At 49.4% G+C, this 19,866-nt stretch overlaps 1 protein-coding gene across 2 annotated transcripts in view; it reads right to left on the bottom strand.

The window, feature by feature from the left end:
• LOC134927842 (uncharacterized) overlaps positions 1 to 16,695 on the bottom strand; it is a 457,379-nt gene extending 440,684 nt beyond the window's left edge. Inside the window, exon 1 of one of the 2 annotated variants that reach the window (XM_063922900.1) lies at positions 16,544 to 16,695. The gene's annotated coding sequence lies outside the window, so the exon portion shown is untranslated. Of the gene's footprint in view, positions 1 to 16,508 lie in introns of both variants that reach the window. The other variant, XM_063922899.1, reaches the window with a different exon arrangement.
• Between the last annotated feature and the right edge of the window lie 3,171 nt (positions 16,696 to 19,866).

The raw sequence follows: 19,866 nt of genomic DNA, 5'->3' as shown, positions 1-19,866 counted from the left end.
ACCGATTGAGCAAACAGAGGTCCTCCTCAGCCAGGGTATCAAACTTATAGAACTTTGCAAATGTGTTCGAACCCGCCCAAGTAGCAGCTCGGCACAGCTGTAGTGCCGAGACCCCTCGGGCAGCCGCCCAAGACGAGCCCACCTTCCTAGTGGAATGGGCCTTAATCGATTTTGGTAACGGCAATCCTGCCGTTGAATGAGCCTGCTGAATCGTGTTACAGATCCAGCGAGCAATAGTCTGCTTGAAGCAGGAGCGCCAACCTTGTTGGCAGCATACAGGACAAACAGTGCTTCTGTTTATCTGACCCTAGCCGTTCTGGCTACGTAAATTTTCAAAACCCTGACCACATCAAGGGACTCGGAATCTTCCAAGTCTCGTGTAGCCACAGGCACCACAATAGGTTGGTTCATATGAAAAAACAACACCACCTTAGGCAAAAATTGATGACGGGTCCGCAATTCCGCTCTATCCATATGGAAACTAGATAGGGGCTTTTATGAGACAAAGCCGCCAATTCTGACACTCGCCTAGCCGAAGCCAAGGCTAACAACATGACCACTTTCCAAGTGAGATATTTTAACTCCACTGTTTTAAGTGGTTCAAACCAGTGCGACTTAAGTCTGTACTTCTGGGAGAGAAGCCAATTCTTTTTGAAAGAAAATGGATAAGGCCGAAATCTGAACCTTAATTGAGCCTAATTTTAGGCCCAAATTCACTCCAGTTTGTAGGAAGTGAAGGAAACAGCCCAAATGGAATTCTTCCGTAGGGGCATTCCTGGCCTCACACCAAGAAACATATTTTCGCCATATACGGTGATAATGTTTAGCTGTCACGTCCTTCCTAGCCTTTATCAGAGTAGGAATGACCTCATCCGGAATGCCCTTTTCCGCAAGGATCCGGCGTTCAACCGCCATGCCGTCAAACGCAGCCGTGGTAAGTCTTGGAACAGACAGGGCCCCTGTTGCAACCGGTCCTGTCTTCGAGGAAGAGGCCTCGGATCTTCTGTAAACATCTCCTGCAGATCCGGATACCAGGCCCTTCGTGGCCAATCTGGAACAATGAGAATTGTCTGTACTCCTCTTTTTCATATTATTCTCAACACCTTTGGGATGAGAGGAAGAGGAGGAAACCCATAGACCGACTGGAACACCCACAGTGTCACTAGGGCGTCCACAGCTACCGCCTGAGGGTCTCTTGACCTGGCGCAATACCTCTGCAGCTTTTTGTTGAGGCGGGATGCCATCATGTCTATCTGGGCAGTCCCCACTGACTTGCAATCTATGCGGAGACTTCCTGATGAAGTCCCCACTCTCCTGGATGCAGGTCGTGTCTGCTGAGGAAATCTGCTTCCTAGTTGTCCACTCCCGGAATGAACACTGCTGATAGTGCGCTTACATGATTTTCCGCCCAGCGAAGAATCCTGGTGGCTTCCGCCATTGCCATTCTGCTCCTTGTGCCACCCTGGCGGTTTACATGAGCCACTGCGGTGATGTTGTCTGATTGGATCAGAACTGGTAAGTCGCGAAGCAAGGTCTCCGTTTGCGAAGGGCGTTGTATATGGCGAACACAAGTCTCTTGACTTGACCAAAGACCCTGGAAGTTTCTTCCTTGTGTGACTGCTCCCCAACCTCGGAGGCTCGCGTCCGTGGTCACCAGAACCCAGTCCTAAATGCCGAACCTGCGGTCCTCTAGAAGGTGAGCACTCTGCAGCCACCACAGGAGAGATACCCTGGCCCTGGGGGACAGAGTGATCAACTGATGCATCTGTTGATGTGACCCGGACCACTTGTCCAGTAGGTCCCATTGGAAGGTCCTCACATGGAACCTGCCGAACGGAATGGCCTCGTAAGATGCCACCATCTTTCCCAGGACTCGAGTGCAGTGATGCACTGACACCTGTTTTGGTTTCAATAGGTTCCAGACCAGAGTCATGAGTACTTGAGCCTTTTCCGTTGGAAGATAAACCCTTTTCTGGTCCGTATCCAGAATCATGCCCAAGGTGGTCAGATGAGTCGTAGGAACCAGCTGCGACTTCGGGATATTGAGAATCCAGCCGTGTTGCTGTAACACCTTCAGTGAAAGTGACACGCTGTTCAGTAACTGCTCTCGTGATCTCGCTTTTATGAGGAGATCGTCCAAGTACGGGATAAATGTGACACCCTGCTTGCGCAGGAGCACCATCATTTCCGCCATTACCTTGGTGAAAATTCTTGGGGTCGTGGAAAGCCCAAACGGCAACGTCTGAAATTGGTAATAACCATCCTGTACCGCAAATCTCAGTTACGCCTGATGAGGTGGATATATGGGAACATGAAGGTACGCATCCTTTATGTCCAGAGATACCATAAAATCCCCCCCTTCCAGGTTAGCGATGACCGCCCTGAGCGATTCCATCTTGAACTTGAACCTTTTCAAGTATAGGTTCAGGGATTTTAAATTTAAAATGGGTCTGACCGAACCGTCCGGTTTCGGGACTACAAACAGGGTTGAGTAATATCCCCTCCCTTGTTGAAGTAGAGGAACCTTGACCACCACCTGTTGAAGATACAATTTGTGAATTGCATTTACCACTATCTCCCTTTCTGGGGGAGAAGTCAGCAGGGCCGATTTTAAAAAAACGGCGAGGAAGCACCTTTTCGAATTCCAGCTTGTAACCCTGAGAAACAATTTCTATTGCCCAGGGATCCACCTGTGAGTGAAGCCAGATGTGGCTGAAAATTCGAAGACGTGCTCCCACTGGGGCGGACTCCCTTAGCGGAGCCCCAGCGTCATGCAGTGGATTTTGTAGAGGCCGGGGAGGACTTCTGTTCCTGGGAACTAGCTGTGTTGTGCAGCTTTTTCCCTCTGCCCTAACCTCTAGCAAAAAAGAACGCACCTCGTACTCTCTTGTTTCTTGTGACCGAAAGGACTGCATTTGATAATGTGGTGCTTTCTTAGGCTGTTAGGGAATATAAGGCAACATTTTTTATTTACCAGCTGTAGCTGTGGAGACCAGGTCCGAGAGACCTTCCCCAAACAATTCCTCACCCTTGTAAGGTAAAACCTCCATATGCCTCTTTGAGTCGGCATCACCTGTCCATTGCCGTGTCCATAGGACTCGTCTAGCAGAAATCGACATAGCGTTGATTCTTCGTTAATATGACCCCGGGTCAATAAAATGTTACCCTTATCCAGGGTATCAATTTCCGTTGATAAGGTACCTATCCACGCTGCTACAGCGCTACAAACTCCAGCCGACACTATTGCCGGTCTGAGTAAGGTACTAGAATGTATGTAAATGGACTTTAAGGTAGCCTGCTGTTTGCGATCAGCAGGATCCCTGAGGGTAGCCATATCTTGGGATGGCAGCTTACTCTTTTGGATAAGCGTGTCCACGCTTTTCTCCCCCCTTGGGGAAGATTCTCACCGTATCCTGTCCGTAGTCGGGAAAGGATACATCATAAGAATCCTTTTGGGAATCTGCAGTTTCTTGTCTGGAGATTCCCAAGCCTTTTCAATAACTCGTTCATGAGATGGGGGAAAGGTTACCTCAGGTTTCTTTACCCTATACATATGTACCCTCGTGTCAGGGACAGTCATATCTGTGATATGCAAAACACTTTTATTACAATAATCATATATTGAAGACTATTTGCCAATTCTGGCTGTAACTTTGCATCATCGTAGTCGACACTGGAGTCAGAATCCGTGTCAGTGTCTACATATTTGGATAGTGGGCGCTTTTGAGACCCCGGAGGTCCCTGTGACATAGGGGAAAGGAAGGGTTTGACGCCTGTACATTCCCTAGACTCAGTGCAATAAATTCACATTAGCACTAAAATATTCCACATATCCAACAAGTCAGGTGTCGGTGTTACCGACGGAGACACCACAGTCATTTACTTCACCTCCTCCCTATGAGAGCCTTTTACCTCAGACATGCCGACACACGCGTACTGACACCACACACTCAGGGAATCCTCTTATCTGAAGACAGTTCCCCCACAAGGCCCTTTGGAGAGACAGAGAGAGAGTATGCCAGCACACACCCAGCGCTATATGACCCAGGAAAAAAAAAAAACACGATATGTTTACCCAGATAGCGCTGTAATCTTTATTTTTGCACCAAATTATGTGCCCCCCTCCTTCTTTAAAACCCTCTTTCACTGTGGATAAGCGAGTCCGGGGAGCTTCCTTTCAGCGCTGTGCTGTGGAGAAAATGGCGCTGGTGAGTGCTGAGGAGGAAGCCCCGCCCCCTCAGCGGCAGGCTTCTGTCCCGCTATAATATATAAAAAACTGGCGGGGGCTCTTTATATATACATTGCCTAGCTGTATATATCTACTTTTGCCAGAAAATGAGGTTATATTGCTGCCCAGGGCGCACCCCCCCCCCCCCCCTGCGCCCTGCACCCTTACAGTGACTGCCGTTTGTGTGTGCTGTGTGGGAGCAATGGCGCACAGCTTAACTGCTGTGCGTTACCTCAGTGAAGATCTGAAGTCTTCTGCCGCCTCTGAAGTATTCTTTTCTTCTCATACTCACCCGGCTTCTATCTTCCGGCTCTGTGAGGAGGACGGCGGCGCGGCTCCGGGACGAACTCCGGGGTGAGACCTGTGTTCCGACTCCCTCTGGAGCTAATGGTGTCCAGTAGCCTAAGAAGCAGAGCCTTGAAACTCACAGAAGTACGTCTACTTCACTCTCCTCAGTCCCACGATGCAGGGAGTCTGTTGCCAGCAGGCTCCCTGAAAATAAAAAACCTAACAAAATACTTTCTTTCAGGAAACTCAGGAGAGCTCCCTGAAATGCACCCAGTCTCCTCTGGGCACCGTAGTAAACTGAGGTCTGGAGGAGGGGCATAGAGGGAGGAGCCAGTGCACACCCATACCTAAAGTCTTTCTTAAAGTGCCCATGTCTCCTGCAGAGCCCGTCTATCCCTATGGTCCTTACGGAGTCCCCAGCATCCTCTAGGACGTAAGAAAAAAAAATAAGATTTTACTTACCGGTAAATCTATTTCTCGTAGTCCGTAGTGGATGCTGGGGACTCCGTAAGGACCATGGGGAATAGACGGGCTCCGCAGGAGACAGGGCACTTTAAGAAAGAATTTGGATACTGCTGTGCTCTGGCTCCTCCCTCTACATCCCTCCTCCAGACCTCAGTTAAAGAAACTGTGCCCGGAAGAGCTGACAGTACAAGGAAAGGATTTTGTAATCCAGGGCAAGACTCATACCAGTCACACCAATCACACTGTATAACTTGTGATAAACTTACCCAGTTAACAGTATGAACAACAACGGAGCATCAGATCAACCCTGATGCAACCATAACATAACCCTTATTGAAGGAATAACTATATACAGTATTGCAGAAGAAGTCCGCACTTGGGACGGGCGCCCAGCATCCACTACGGACTACGAGAAATAGATTTACCAGTAAGTAAAATCTTATTTTCTCTAACGTCCTAGTGGATGCTGGGGACTCCGTAAGGACCATGGGGATTATACCAAAGCTCTCAAACGGGCGGGAGAGTGTGGATGACTCTGCAGCACCGAATGAGCAAACACAAGGTCCTCCTCAGCCAGGGTATCAAACTTGTAAAACTTTGCAGAAGTGTTCGAACCTGACCAAGCAGCTGCTCGGCAAAGCTGTAATGCCGAGACCCCTCGGGCAGCCGCCCAAGAAGAGCCCACCTTCCTTGTAGAGTGGGCTTTTACCGATTTTGGTAGCGGCAATCCAGCCGCAGAATGAGCCTGCTGAATCGTGTTACAGATCCAGCGAGCAATAGTTTGCTTTGAAGCAGGAGCACCCAGCTTGTTGGATGCCTACAGGATAAACAGCGACTCGGTTTTCCTGACTCTAGCCGTTCTGGCTACATAAACCTTCAAAGCCCTGACCACATCTAGTAACTCGGAATCCTCCAAGTCACGAGTAGCCACAGGCACCACAATAGGTTGGTTTATATGAAAAGATGACACCCCTTTTGGCAGAAATTGTGGACGGGTCCGCAATTCAGCCCTGTCCATATGGAAAACCAGATAGGGGCTTTTATGTGACAAAGCCGCTAATTCTGACACACGCCTAGCTGAAGCCAAGGCTAATAGCATGACCACCTTCCACGTGAGAAATTTTAACTCCACGGTTTTAAGTGGCTCAAACCAGTGTGACTTCAGGAAATTCAACACCACGTTAAGATCCCAAGGTGCCACTGGAGGCCCAAAAAGGGGGCTGAATATGCAGCACTCCCTTTACAAACGTCTGAACTTCAGGTAGAGAAGCCAGTTCTTTTTGAAAGAAAATGGATAGGGCTGAAATCTGGACCTTAATGGAACCCACTTTTACGCCCAAAGTCACTCCCGACTGTAGGAAGTGAAGGAAACGGCCCAGCTGGAATTCCTCCGTAGGGGCATTCCTGGCCTCACACCAAGCAACATATTTTCGTGATAATGTTTAGCAGTCAAGTCCTTCCTAGCCTTTATCAGCGTAGGAATAACCTCATCCGGAATGCCTTTTTCTGCTAGGATCCGGCGTTCAACCGCCATGCCGTCGAACGCAGCCGCGGTAAGTCTTGGAAAAGACAGGGCCCCTGTTGCAACAAGTCCTGTCTTAGAGGCAGAGGCCAAGGGTCCTCTGTGAGCATTTCTTGCAGCTCTGGATACCAAGTCCTTCTTGGCCAATCCGGAACAATGAGTATTGTTCTCACTCCTCCTCTTCTTATGATTCTCAGCACCTTGGGTATGAGAGGAAGAGGAGGAAATACATAGACCGACTGGAACACCCACGGTGTCACTAGTGCGTCTACAGCTATCGCCTGAGGGTCTCTTGACCTGGCGCAATACCTCTGTAGCTTTTTGTTGAGGCGGGATGCCATCATGTCTACTTGTGGCAGTTCCCACCGACCTGCAATCTGCGCGAAGACTTCTTGATGAAGTCCCCACTCTCCCGGGTGGAGGTCGTGCCTGCTGAGGAAGTCTGCTTCCCAGTTGTCCACTCCCAGAATGAACACTGCTGACAGTGCTCTTACGTGATTCTCCGCCCGCGAAGAATTCTGGTGGCTTCCGCCATCGCCACCCTGCTCCTTGTGCCGCCTTGGCGGTTTATATGAGCCACTGCGGTGATGTTGTCTGACTGAATCAGCACCGATTGGTCGCGAAGCAGGGTCTCCGCTTGACGTAGGGCGTTGTATATGGCCCTTCGTTCCAGGATATTGATGTGAAGGCAAGTCTCCTGACTTGACCACAGCCCTTGGAAATATCTTCCCTGTGTGACTGCTCCCCACCCTCGGAGGCTTGCGTCCGTGGTCACCAGGACCCAGTCCTGAATGCCGAATCTGCGGCCCTCGAGAAGGTGAGCACTCTGCAGCCACCACAGGAGAGACACCCTGGCCCTGGGGGATAGGGTGATCAGCCGATGCATTTGTAGATGTGATCCGGACCACTTGTCCAACAGATCCCATTGAAAGGTCCTCGCATGGAACCTGCCGAAAGGAATGGCCTTGTATGATGCCACCATCTTTCCCAGGACTCGCGTGCAGTGATGCACCGACACCTGTTTTGGTTTTAATAGGTCTCTGACCAGTGTCATGAGCTCCTGAGCCTTATCCATCGGGAGATAAACCCTCTTCTGGCCTGTGTCCAGAATCATACCCAGGAAGGGCAGACAAGTTGTAGGAATCAACTGCGACTTTGGAATATTTAGAATCCAGCCGTGCTGTTGTAACACTTCCCAAAAGCGTGCTACGCTGATCAGCAACTGCTCTCTGGACCTCGCCTTTATGAGGAGATCGTCCAAGTATGGGATAATTGTGACTCCTTGCCGTCGCAGGAGCACCATCATTTCTGCCATTACCTTGGTAAATATTCTCGGTGCCGTGGAGAGACCAAACGGCAACGTCTGGAATTGGTAATGACAATCCTGTACCACAAATCTGAGGTACTCCTGAGGAGGTGGATAAATGGGGACATGAAGGTAAGCATCCTTTATGTCCAGAGACACCATAAAATCCCTCCCTTCCAGGCTTGCGATGACCGCTCTGAGCGATTCCATCTTGAACTTGAACCTTTTCAGGTATATGTTCAGGGATTTTAAATTCAATATGGGTCTGACCGAAACGTCCGGTTTCGGTACCACAAACATGGTCGTATAGTAACCCTTTCCTTGTTGAAGGAGGGGAACCTTGACCACCACCTGCTGAAGATACAATTTGTGAATTGCAGCTAACACTATTTCCCTCTCTAAGGGGGAAGCTGTCAGGGCCGATTTGAGGTAACGGTGGGGGGGCATCTCTTCGAATTCCAGCTTGTATCCCTGAGACACAATCTCTATAGCCCAGGGATCCACCTGGGAGTGAACCCACTTGTGGCTGAAATTTCGGAGACGCGCCCCCACCGGGCCTAGCTCCGCCTGTGGAGCCCCAGCGTCATGTGGTGGGTTTAGTGGAAGCCGGGGAGGACTTCTGTTCCTGGGAACTAGCTGTATTGTGCAGCTTCTTTCCTCTACCCCTGCCTCTGGCAAGAAAGGACGCACCTTGGACTTTCTTGCCTTTTTGTGATCGAAAGGACTGCATTTGGTAATACGGTGCTTTCTTAGGTTGTGAGGGTACATATGGCAAAAAAATTTGACTTTCCAGCCGTAGCTGTGAAGACCAGGTCAGAGACCCTCCCCAAACAACTCCTCACCCTTGTAAGGTAAAACCTCCATGTGCCTGTGACAGGACGGTCCCGTACGAAAGCACTCGCCGCTTTCGCGTCCTGTCTCCTGCGCACAGATTGGAAGGTTAGGTCACACGAGGCCTGACCACATAGGGGATTCCCGCTTACCGTCAGTAACCGCCTGTTACTGACTCCACCCACTGCGCTGTGGGTGGGTTTATGCAGCCACCACCAAACTCCTAACCTGCCGTGGCGTTTGGAACCACGGTTCTGCTCTGTATGTGCCGACGCACTGCCTTACTACAACCTGTGTGGTGTTGACGAATCCCCACTAGCCACTTGCTAAGCCTCTACCGGTAGCTGGCGGAAGGCGGAACTTGGAGACGTTAGGTGCTTCCCTGGACAGCCGGAGGACGGGGCTATGTTTGGCATAACCCTGTAGGTCACAAGATGACGCGGTCTTCTTGAGGTAAATGGTATTTATTTGCAATAGTTCTAAAGAGTACTCTTCCCTATTGCTAGGGGCAACAGCATACAGCAAGATGTTCCAGCAGAATAAGATGGTACAACTACAAATCTGGAGGCACGCAGGCCTCCTTTTTATGTCAAATTTCCACACAGTACCACAGGGGGGGTAAGCCCTCCCTGTCTTCTCCAACCAATCAGGATAACTTAATAAAATACAAGTAAATAAATTACATTTCAAAAGGAGATAAGTGCAATAAAACAATATCCTACTTCCTGTCACCCAGACGTTTGGTATCAGATTAACATTCACTATTGATAAATTTATCACATAGCTTCAAAATACAAATGTTTCTGTCTCAGTCACATCTCCAGGCAAACCCAGTGTTTGAGATTACAACAGGAAAGGCTGCAACACATCAAACAGTCTTCCTTCCTGCATCTGCCATTCAGGGTTCGTATATCAATTAAATCAGGTACATGAAACAGGTTCCAAGCCCATAGACCCCGTGATTAGCATCTTTACACATCAAAAGGTTTTGTCATTCACACCTCTCTGCTAGGACAGGGCCATTTGTCCACAAACGTAAATGCATTTTAAAACCAACACAGCTTACACATTCCTTCTAAGTGCTGGCATTTGCATGCAATGTAAATGTGCAATCCTACAACTGTGCCTATTGCATTAAATATAACATTGGTGAAAACACAGTAGTAAATATATTTTTAAATACCCGGTGCCTAGCACCCACACTACATTTAAAAGACGGCGCTTAGCACCAGTGCACAGTTTAAAAGTGGCGCCAAGCGCCCATTGTCCTTGAATATGGCGCCGGTCACTGAGGGTTAACCCCTTCAGTGCCGCGCCGCCATTATCCCTTTTTGAGTCCGCATCTTCTGTCCAGAAATCGACATTGCACTTATTCTAGAGCCAAGTAGGCTAATGTCTCTTTGAGCATCTCTCATATATAGGACAGCGTCTTTTATATGCCCCAGGGTCAGTAATATAGTATCCTTGTCCAAGGTATCAAGTTCCTCAGATAAGGTATCCGTCCATGCTGCTACAGCACTACACATCCAGGCCGACGCAAACGCCGCCCTTAGTAAGGTACCTGAATGTGTATAAATGGACTTCAGGGTACCCTCCTGCTTTCTATCCGCAGCATCTTTTAGGGTGGCCGTATCCTGTGACGGCAGGGCTACCCTCTTGGATAAGCGTGTTAAAGCTTTGTCTACCCTAGGGGAGGTTTCCCAGCATAACCTGTCCGTTGGCGGGAAAGGATACGCCATAAGCATCCGTTTGGAAATCTGCAGTTTTCTATCTGGAGATTCCCAAGCCTTTTCACATAACTCATTTAGCTCATGTGAAGGGGGAAAGGTCACCTCTTGCCTTTTTTCCCCATACATATAAACCCTCTAGTCAGGGACTGGGGTTTCCCCTGTGATGTGCAACACATCCTTCATTGCTATAATCATGTAACGTATGGCTTTAGCCAATTTAGGCTGTAACTTTGCATCATCGCCATCGACACTGGAGTCAGAATCCGTGTCGATATCTGTGTCAAAAATTTGGGATAGTGGGCGCTTTGGAGACCCTGACGGCCTCTGCGACATAGGATCAGGCATGGGCTGAGACCCCGGCTGTCCTAAGGCTCCAGCTTTATCCAACCTTTTATGCAAGGAAGTAACATTATCATTTAAAACCTTACACATATCCATCCAATCGGGTGTCGGCGGCGACCCAACATTCATTTGTTCCCGCTCTGCTTCCACATAGCCTTCCTCGTCAAACATGCCGACACACCAAACACACAGGGGATGCTCTTTTTGAAGACAGTTCCCCCACAAGGCTTTTGGAGAGACAGAGAGAGAGTATGCCAGCACACACCCCAGCGCTATATGTCCAAGGAATCACACAGTAACTTAGTGTTACCCCAGTAGCTGCTGTATATACTGTTTTTGCGCCAAATTTATGTGCCCCCCCTCTCTTTTTACCCTCTTCTACCGTGTTTCTGCAGGGGAGAGCCTGGGGAGCTTCCTCTCAGCTGAGCTGTGGAGAGAAAATGGCGCTGGTGAGTGCTGAGGAAGAAGCCCCGCCCCCTCAGCGGCGGGCTTCTGTCCCGCGTTTCTGTGTAAAAATATGGCGAGGGCCCATGCATATATACAGTGTCCAACTGTATATATGCCCACTTTTCCCAAGAGGTCTCTAATTGCTGCCCAGGGCGCCCCCCCCTGCACCCTACAGTGACCGGAGTATGTGGGTTTAGTGTGGGAGCAATGGCGCACAGCTGCAGTGCTGTGCGCTACCTCATATGAAGACTGGAGTCTTCTGCCGCCGATTTCGAAGTCTTCTTGCTTCTGTCACCGGCTTCTGTCTTCCGGCTCTGCGAGGGGGATCGCGGCGCGGCTCCGGGAACGGACGACAAAGGGTGCGATCCTGTGTATGATCCCTCTGGAGCTAATGGTGTCCAGTAGCCTAAGAAGCAGGACCTATCTTCAGTGAGTAGGGCTGCTTCTCTCCCCTCAGTCCCACGTAGCAGAGAGTCTGTTGCCAGCAGATCTCTCTGAAAATAAAAAAACCTAACAAAATACTTTCTTTTTAGCAAGCTCAGGAGAGCTCATACCCCTTTCACACCGCAGCTTGTACCCGGTAATTTGCCGTTTTTACTGGCTTCCTAAACGGTTCGAGCTGCGATGTGAAAGGGTCACCTTGGGCCTTCCAGGCCTCACACCAAGCAACATATTTTCGCCATATGCGGTGATAATGTTTTGCGGTCACATCCTTCCTAGCTTTTATCAGCGTAGGAATGACATCATCTGGAATGCCCTTTTCCGTTAGGATCCGGCGTTCAACCGCCATGCCGTCAAACGCAGCTGCGGTAAGTCTTGGAACAGACAGGGCCCCTGCTGTAGCAGGTCCTGTCGGAGCAGCAGAGGCCATGGGTCCTCTGAGATCATTTCTTGTAGTTCTAGGAACCAAGTTCTTCTTGGCCAATCCGGAACGATGAGTATAGTTCTTACTCCTCTCTTTCTTATTATCCTCAGTACCTTGGGTATGAGAGGAAGAGGAGGGAACACATAAACCGACTGGTACACCCACGGTGTCACTAGAGCGTCCACAGCTATCGCCTGAGGGTCCCTTGATCTGGCGCAATATCTTTTTAGCTTTTTGTTGAGGCGGGACACCATCATGTCCACCTGTGGCCGTTCCCAACGATTTACAATCAGCTTGAAGACTTCTGGATGAAGTCCCCACTCTCCCGGGTGGAGGTCGTGCCTGCTGAGGAAGTCTGCTTCCCAGTTGTCCACTCCCGGAATGAACACTGCTGACAGTGCTAGCACATGATTCTCCGCCCATCGAAGAATCCTTGTGGCTTCTGCCATTGCCATCCTGCTTCTTGTGCCGCCCTGGCGGTTTACATGGGCGACCGCCGTGATGTTGTCTGACTGAATCAGCACCGGTTGGTTTTGAAGCAGGGGTTCTGCTTGACTCAGGGCGTTGTAAATGGCCCTTAGTTCCAGAATATTTATGTGTAGGGAAGTCTCCTGTCTCCACTGTCCTTGGAAGTTTCTTCCCTGAGTGACTGCCCCCCAACCTCGGAGGCTTGCATCCGTGGTCACCAGGACCCAGTCCTGTATGCCGAATCTGCGGCCCTCGTGAAGGGATTTGCTTCGTAAGAAGCTACCATCTTTCCCAGGACTCGCGTGCAGTGATGCACCGACACCTGTTTTGGTTTCAGGAGGTCCCTGACCAGAGATGATAATTCCTGGGCCTTCTCCTCCGGGAGAAACACCTTCTTCTGTTCTGTGTCCAGAATCATGCCCAAGAACAGCAGACGCGTCGTAGGAATCAGCTGCGACTTTGGGATATTCAGAATCCAGCCATGCTGTTGTAGCACTTCCCGAGATAGTGCTACGCTGACTAACAACTGATCCTTGGACCTCGCCTTTACAAGGAGATCGTCCAAGTACGGGATAATTATAACTCCCTTCTTTCGAAGGAGTATCATCATTTCGGCCATTACCTTGGTAAATACCCTCGGTGCCGTGGACAGACCAAACGCCAACGTCTGGAATTGGTAAGGACAGTCCTGTACCACAAACCTGAGGTACTCCTGGTGAGGTGGGTAAATGGGGACATGCAGGTAAGCATCCTTGATGTCCAGCGACACCATAAAATCCCCCTCTTCCAGGCTTGCAATAACCGCCCTGAGCGATTCCATCTTGAACTTGAACTTCCTTACATAAGTGTTCAAGGATTTTAAATTTAGAATGGGTCTCACCGAACCGTCTGGTTTCGGTACCACAAACATTGTGGAATAGTAACCCCGTCCCTGTTGAAGGAGGGGAACCTTGATTATCACCTGCTGAAGGTACAGCTTGTGAATAGCCGCCAGTACTACCTCCCTTTCCCTGGGAGCAGCTGGCAAGGCTGATTTGAGGTAACGGCGAGGGGGAGTCGCCTCGAACTCCAGCTTGTATCCCTGAGATACCACTTGTAGAACCCAGAGATCCACCTGTGAGCGAATCCACTGGTCGCTGAAGTGCCGGAGACGCGCCCCCCACCGCACCTGGCTCCTCCTGTGGAGCCCCAGCGTCATGCGGTGGACTTAGTGGAAGCAGGGGAGGATTTTTGTTCCTGGGAACTGGCTGTCTGGTGCAGCTTTTTCCCTCTACCCCTGCCTCTGGGCAGAAAGGATGCGCCTCTGACCCGCTTGACTTTCTGAGGCCGAAAGGACTGTACTTGATAATACGGTGCTTTCTTAGGCTGTGAGGGGACCTGAGGTAAAAAAGTCGACTTCCCAGCTGTTGCTGTGGATACGAGGTCCGCGAGACCGTCCCCAAACAATTCCTCACCCTTATAAGGCAAAACCTCCATGTGCCTTTTAGAATCAGCATCACCTGTCCACTGCTGAGTCCAAAATACTCTCCTGGCAGGAATGGACATTGCATTAATTCTAGATGCCAGCCGGCAAATGTCCCTCTGTGCATCCCTCATATATAAGACGACGTCTTTTATATGCTCTATGGTTAGCAAAATAGTATCCCTGTCGAGGGTATCAATGTTATCTGACAGGGTATCAGATCATGCTGCTGCAGCACTACACATTCATGCTGAAGCAATTGCAGGTCTCAGTATAGTACCTGAGTGTGTATATACAGACTTCAGGATAGCCTCCTGCTTTCTATCTGCAGGCTCCTTCAGGGCGGCTGTATCCTGAGACGGCAGTGCCACCCTTTTAGATAAGCGTGTGAGCGCCTTGTCCACCCTAGGGGACGTCTCCCAACATAACCTGTCCGTTGGCGGGAAAGGGTACGCCATCAGTAACCGCTTAGAAATCACTAGTTTCTTATCAGGGGAACACCACGCTACTTCACACAATTCATTTTACTCATCAGATGGGGGAAAAGTCACTGGCTGCTTTTTCTCCCCAAACATAATACCCTTTTTAGTGGTAACCGGGTTAATGTCAGAAATGTGCAACACATTCTTCATTGCCGTAATCATGCATCGGATGGCCCTTGTGGACTGTACATTTGTCTCATCCTCGTCTACACTGGAGTCAGACTCCGTGTCGACATCTGTGTCTGCCATCTGAGGTAGCGGGCGTTTTTGAGCCCCTGATGGCCTCTGAGACGCCTGGGCAGGCGCGGGCTGAGATGCCGGCTGTCCCAAAGCTGTTACGTCATCGAACCTTTTATGTAAGGAGTTGACACTGTCGGTTAATACCTTCCACATATCCATCCACTCTGGTGTCGGCCCCGTAGGGGGCGACATCACACTTATCGGCTCCTGCTCCGCCTCCACGTAAGCCTCCTCATCAAACATGTCGACACAGCCGTACCGACACACCGCACACACACAGGGAATGCTCTGACTGAGGACAGGACCCCACCAAGTCCTTTGGGGAGACAGAGAGAGAGTATGCCAGCACACACCACAGCGCTATATATCACAGGGATTTACACTGTACTGAGTGATTTTTCCCAATAGCTGCTATTTTACACAATTTTGAGCCTAAATTTATGTGCCCCCCCCTCTCTTTTTTACCCTTGTTGTATGGATACTGCAGGGGAGAGCCTGGGGAGCGTCCTTCCAGCAGAGCTGTGAAGAGAAAATGGCGCTGGTGTGCTGAGGAAGATAGCCCCGCCCCCTCAGCGGCGGGCTTCTCCCGCTTTTTATAATGTTAATGGCGGGGGGTTTTGCACATATACAGTGTTATATACTGTATTATGTGCTAATTGTGCCAAAAGGTAAACTAATTGCTGCTCAGGGCGCCCCCCCCCCAGCGCCCTGCACCCTGCACCCTGCACCCAACAGTGACCGGAGTGTGTGGTGTGCTATGGGAGCAATGGCGCACAGCTGCAGTGCTGTGCGCTACCTTAATGAAGACAGGAGTCTTCAGCCGCCGTTTTTCGTCTTTTTCTTCTGTCTTCTGGCTCTGCAAGGGGGACGGCGGCGCAGCCCCGGGAATGGACGATCGAGGTCGGGCCCTGTGTTCGAACCCTCTGGAGCTAATGGTGTCCAGTAGCCTTAGAAGCACAAGCTAGCTGCAAGCAGGTAGGTTTGCTTCTCTCCCCTCAGTCCCTCGTAGCAGTGAGTCTGTTGCCAGCAGATCTCACTGAAAATAAAAAACCTAACAAATACTTTCTTTTCTAGTAAGCTCAGGAGAGCCCACTAGGTGCATCCAGCTCTGGCCGGGCACAGATTCTAACTGAGGTCTGGAGGAGGGGCATAGAGGGAGGAGCCAGTGCACACCAGATATAGTACCTAATCTTTCTTTTAAGAGTGCCCAATCTCCTGCGGAGCCCGTCTATTCCCCATGGTCCTTACGGAGTACCCAGCATCCACTAGGACGTCAGAGAAAAAACTATTTGTTATAGTATAATAGGTTGGGGTTTTTGGGTTTGGTTTATTTTTAAGAAGTCACGGTGCCGTGCCTGTAGTCACAGCAGAATTTCATTTTTAAATAAAAAATAAAAAAAACAATTTAAAAAAAACAAAAACATTTGGGTTAAACTAGCCAACCCCCTGGTCAGAAAGATTTTTGCTTTTACCATAAAGAATTGGAGTTCCATTAAAATGCTCTCTGAAAACAGACAAACAAGGTTTGCCTTTCAAAGCCTGTGTGTACAGATCATTGTGCTCATGGCATATCTAACACTATGCTCATTTAACTTTATAAAAAAAAAAAAAAAACACACAGCACCTAGATTTATCAATTAACACTAAACAGCGAAACTAACTCAGGATGCAAAAGCAATCCGGTCAGTAGAGAGTAACCCATCTCCACGGATGCTCATAGAATAGTCTGTGTACCAAACACCCGTAATAGGTACAGGCACCAGCCATTGGGGCAGTTCAGAAAGACAGCCTCCTACCCTTACTACAGCAGCAGCACAAGGCGCAGCTCTTACCCCTCTAACGCACGCCTGCTCGCTCACTCACTCACAGATGCTGCTGCCTGAGCCTGAGGAGTGGGGACGCAAACACGATGCCAGAATCTACGGTAGCACCGGAAACAAGCTCGACTTCCGGTGTAAACACATAGACCGGAGGTTACACGCTGGTAAAGAGGCGGTGTTCGGGTCTACTCCTGTGCCGGAAGCGGTAAACCGCCATGGCTAGTCATGGCAGTTGCTAGGCAGACTCATTTAGTAATAAACGTTTTCAAAGTTCAGATCTGGTGGGTTTTTGAGATGGTGAACTGTGTTATAATTCATTTCCCACTGGGGAAAAACTTTCTACATGCCTCGCCTAATGGGGGTAATTCCAAGTTGATCGCAGCAGGATTTTTGATAGCAATTGGGCAAAACCATGTGCACTGCAGGGGAGGCAGATATAATATGTGCAGAAAGACAGATTTGGGTGGGCTATTTTATTTCTGTGCAGGATAAATACTGGCTGCTTTATTTTTCACTGCAAATTAGATTGCAGATTGAGCTCACCACACCCAAATCTAACTCTCTCTGCACATGTTATATCTGCCTCCCCTGCAGTGCACATGGTTTTGCCAAATTGCTAACAAAAATCCTGCTGCGATCAACTTGGAATTACCCCCAATATTCGGTTCAAGGAGGATTACGTATGATCGAACTGCCCACTCACTACTGTGTGCAGTTCCACCATACCTCCCAACATGACCCTCTCCAGGAGGGACAGCATGCTCTGCTCCTGAACTTCCCTCTTAATGTACGATTTCTAGCACCTGTGCTGAAACACCTGTCTTATCCATTAACCTGTTCAACACAGGTGTTGGTAATCATAAATTATGAGAAAAGTCCAGGAGCAGAGCATTGTGTCCCTCCTGGAGAGGGTCATGTTGGGAGGTATGAGTTCCACTACTGTTAACAGTAGCAGCTGTCTACATACTTTACCAGCCCGTCTGGATAACGGAACAACATAACAGTAAGGTCAACATCAGTGGCTGTGTGCGCCTTAACGGAGCAACACAAATTGCTCTGTCGGGCGCCATCTAGTGGGTGGAGGCATGCAAAACATTGTAATCCCCCTCCCACAGTGGTGAGGAGCAGCGTTAGCCTTTTATTATATAGGATGACTAGTACATGGAACATACTGATGAATCAGGAAGTCTATGAGGACTCGTATATCAACTATATCCATTATGACTTCTTCAGACCTCTAGCTCCAAAACTGTGTTTTGTTTTGAACTGAAGTAACTTTGGAACTTTTTGCATTTTTAAACCCTTGTATTTACCGCCAACCATTGCTTACATTTACTGCAAAAAAGAGGAGTGTACTGGCGCTGGTTGATGTTTCTCCAATATTAATAAACAAACGTGGATGAATTAAAATATGTAAACAATTTATTCACTAGACAGTATATGTACCATAACACTTAAAAGCATATAATTGGGCATGAATAAAAACTGAGAACCAAATAAAAATAGCTGCTGGTGTGTGTCCACATGGGATCCCGGACTAAAGGATAAAGTTCCCTGGGGAATAATGATGTTTAGATCCAGCTGGTGTTACCCATGGCGATGGAGTCCTCCAGGTGCTTGGGAATTAACAGCAGGCAAGCTGTGATGATTAAGCAAAAGATGGGTCTCTCCAATCAGTGCTGTAATAGTGCAGTCCCACAGAGAAAGTTCCAATTATCCCGTACTTGGATGATCTCCTGATAAAGGCGAGATCACAGGAGCAGTTACTGAAAAGCGTTGCGCTCTCCCTGCAGGTGCTGCAACAGCATGGCTGGCTCCTAAATTTACAAAAGTCGCAGTTGATTCCGACAACTCGGCTATCGTTTTTGGGCATGATTCTGGACACCGACCTGCAGAGGATCTTTCTCCCGTTGGAAAAAGCTCAGGAAATCCAGAACATGGTCATGGAACTTCTGAAACCGCCAAGAGTGTCGATTCATATGCACTCGAGTATTGGGAAAAATGGTGGCGGCTTACGAGGCCATTCCGTTTGGCAGGTTCCATGCAAGAACGTTTCAGTGGGACCTGCTGGACAAGTGGTCCGGGTCCCATCTGCAGATGCACCGGAAGATAAGCCTGTCCCCCAGGGCCAGGGTTTCTCTCCTGTGGTGGCTCCAAAGTTCTCACCTTCTAGAGGGTCGCAGGTTCGGAATCCAAGATTGGATTCTGGTGACCACGGACGCGAGTCTCCGAGGTTGGGGAGCAGTCACACAGGGACAACATTTCCAGGAAAAATGGTCAAGCCAGAAAGCTTGTCTACACATAAATGTGCTGGAGTTAAGGGCCATCTACAACGGCCTGCGGAACATCTTTTTCGCGACCTGCCCGTCCTGATTCAGTCGGACAACATCACAGCCGTGGCGCACGCAAACCGCCAGGGCGGAACGAAGAGCAGAGCGGCGAAGGCCACCAAGATTCTTCGCTGGGCGGAAAAACATGCAAGCGCTCTGTCAGCGGTCTTCATTCCAGGAGTGGACAACTGGGAAGCAGACTTTCTCAGCAGACACGATCTCGATCAAGGAGAGTGGGGTCTTCATCAAGAGGTCTTTGCAGAAGTGACAAGTCGTTGGGGACTTCCTCAAATAGACATGATGGTGTCTCACCTCAACAAGAAGCTTCGCACATATTGTTCCAGGTCGAGGGACCCTCAAGCAATAGCAGTGGATGCACTAGTGACACCGTGGGTGTTTCAGTCGATCCATGTGTTCCCTCCGCTTCCACTCATCCCAAAGGTATTAAGGATCATAAGAAGAACAAGGGTTCGGACGATACTCGTTGTTCCAGATTGGCCACGGAGGGCCTGGTATCCGGATCTTCAGGAATTACTCACAGGAGATCCCTGGCCTCTTGCTCTCAGAGAGGATCTGTTACAGCAAGGGCCGTGTGTGTTCCAGGACTTACCGCGGTAGCGGTTAACGGCATGGCAGTTGAACGCCAAATCCTAGCTAGGAAGGGTATTCCCTGGGAAGTCATCCCCACTCTACTCAAAGCTAGAAAGGAGGTAACGGCGAAGCATTATCACCGTATTTGGAGAAAATATGTGTCTTGGTGTGAATCTAAGAAGGCTCCTACAGAAGATTTTCAGCTGGGGCGTTTTCTCCACTTTTTGCAAGCAGGTGTGGATGCGGGTCTGAAGTTAGGCTCCATTAAAGTGCAGGTGTCGGCCTTATCAATTTTCTTTCAAAGGGAATTAGCCTCACTTCCAGAAGTGCAGACTTTCGTGTAAGGCGTGAAACACATCCAACCTCCGTTTGTGCCCCCTGTGTCACCGTGGGACCTTAATGTGGTGTTACAGTTCCTTACGTCACATTGGTTTGAACCTTTACAAATG

Source organism: Pseudophryne corroboree, chromosome 5 (assembly GCF_028390025.1).
Source record: "Pseudophryne corroboree isolate aPseCor3 chromosome 5, aPseCor3.hap2, whole genome shotgun sequence".
In the NCBI taxonomy this organism is placed as follows: Eukaryota; Metazoa; Chordata; class Amphibia; order Anura; family Myobatrachidae; genus Pseudophryne; species Pseudophryne corroboree.
This window is presented reverse-complemented; position numbering and strand designations above follow the sequence as displayed.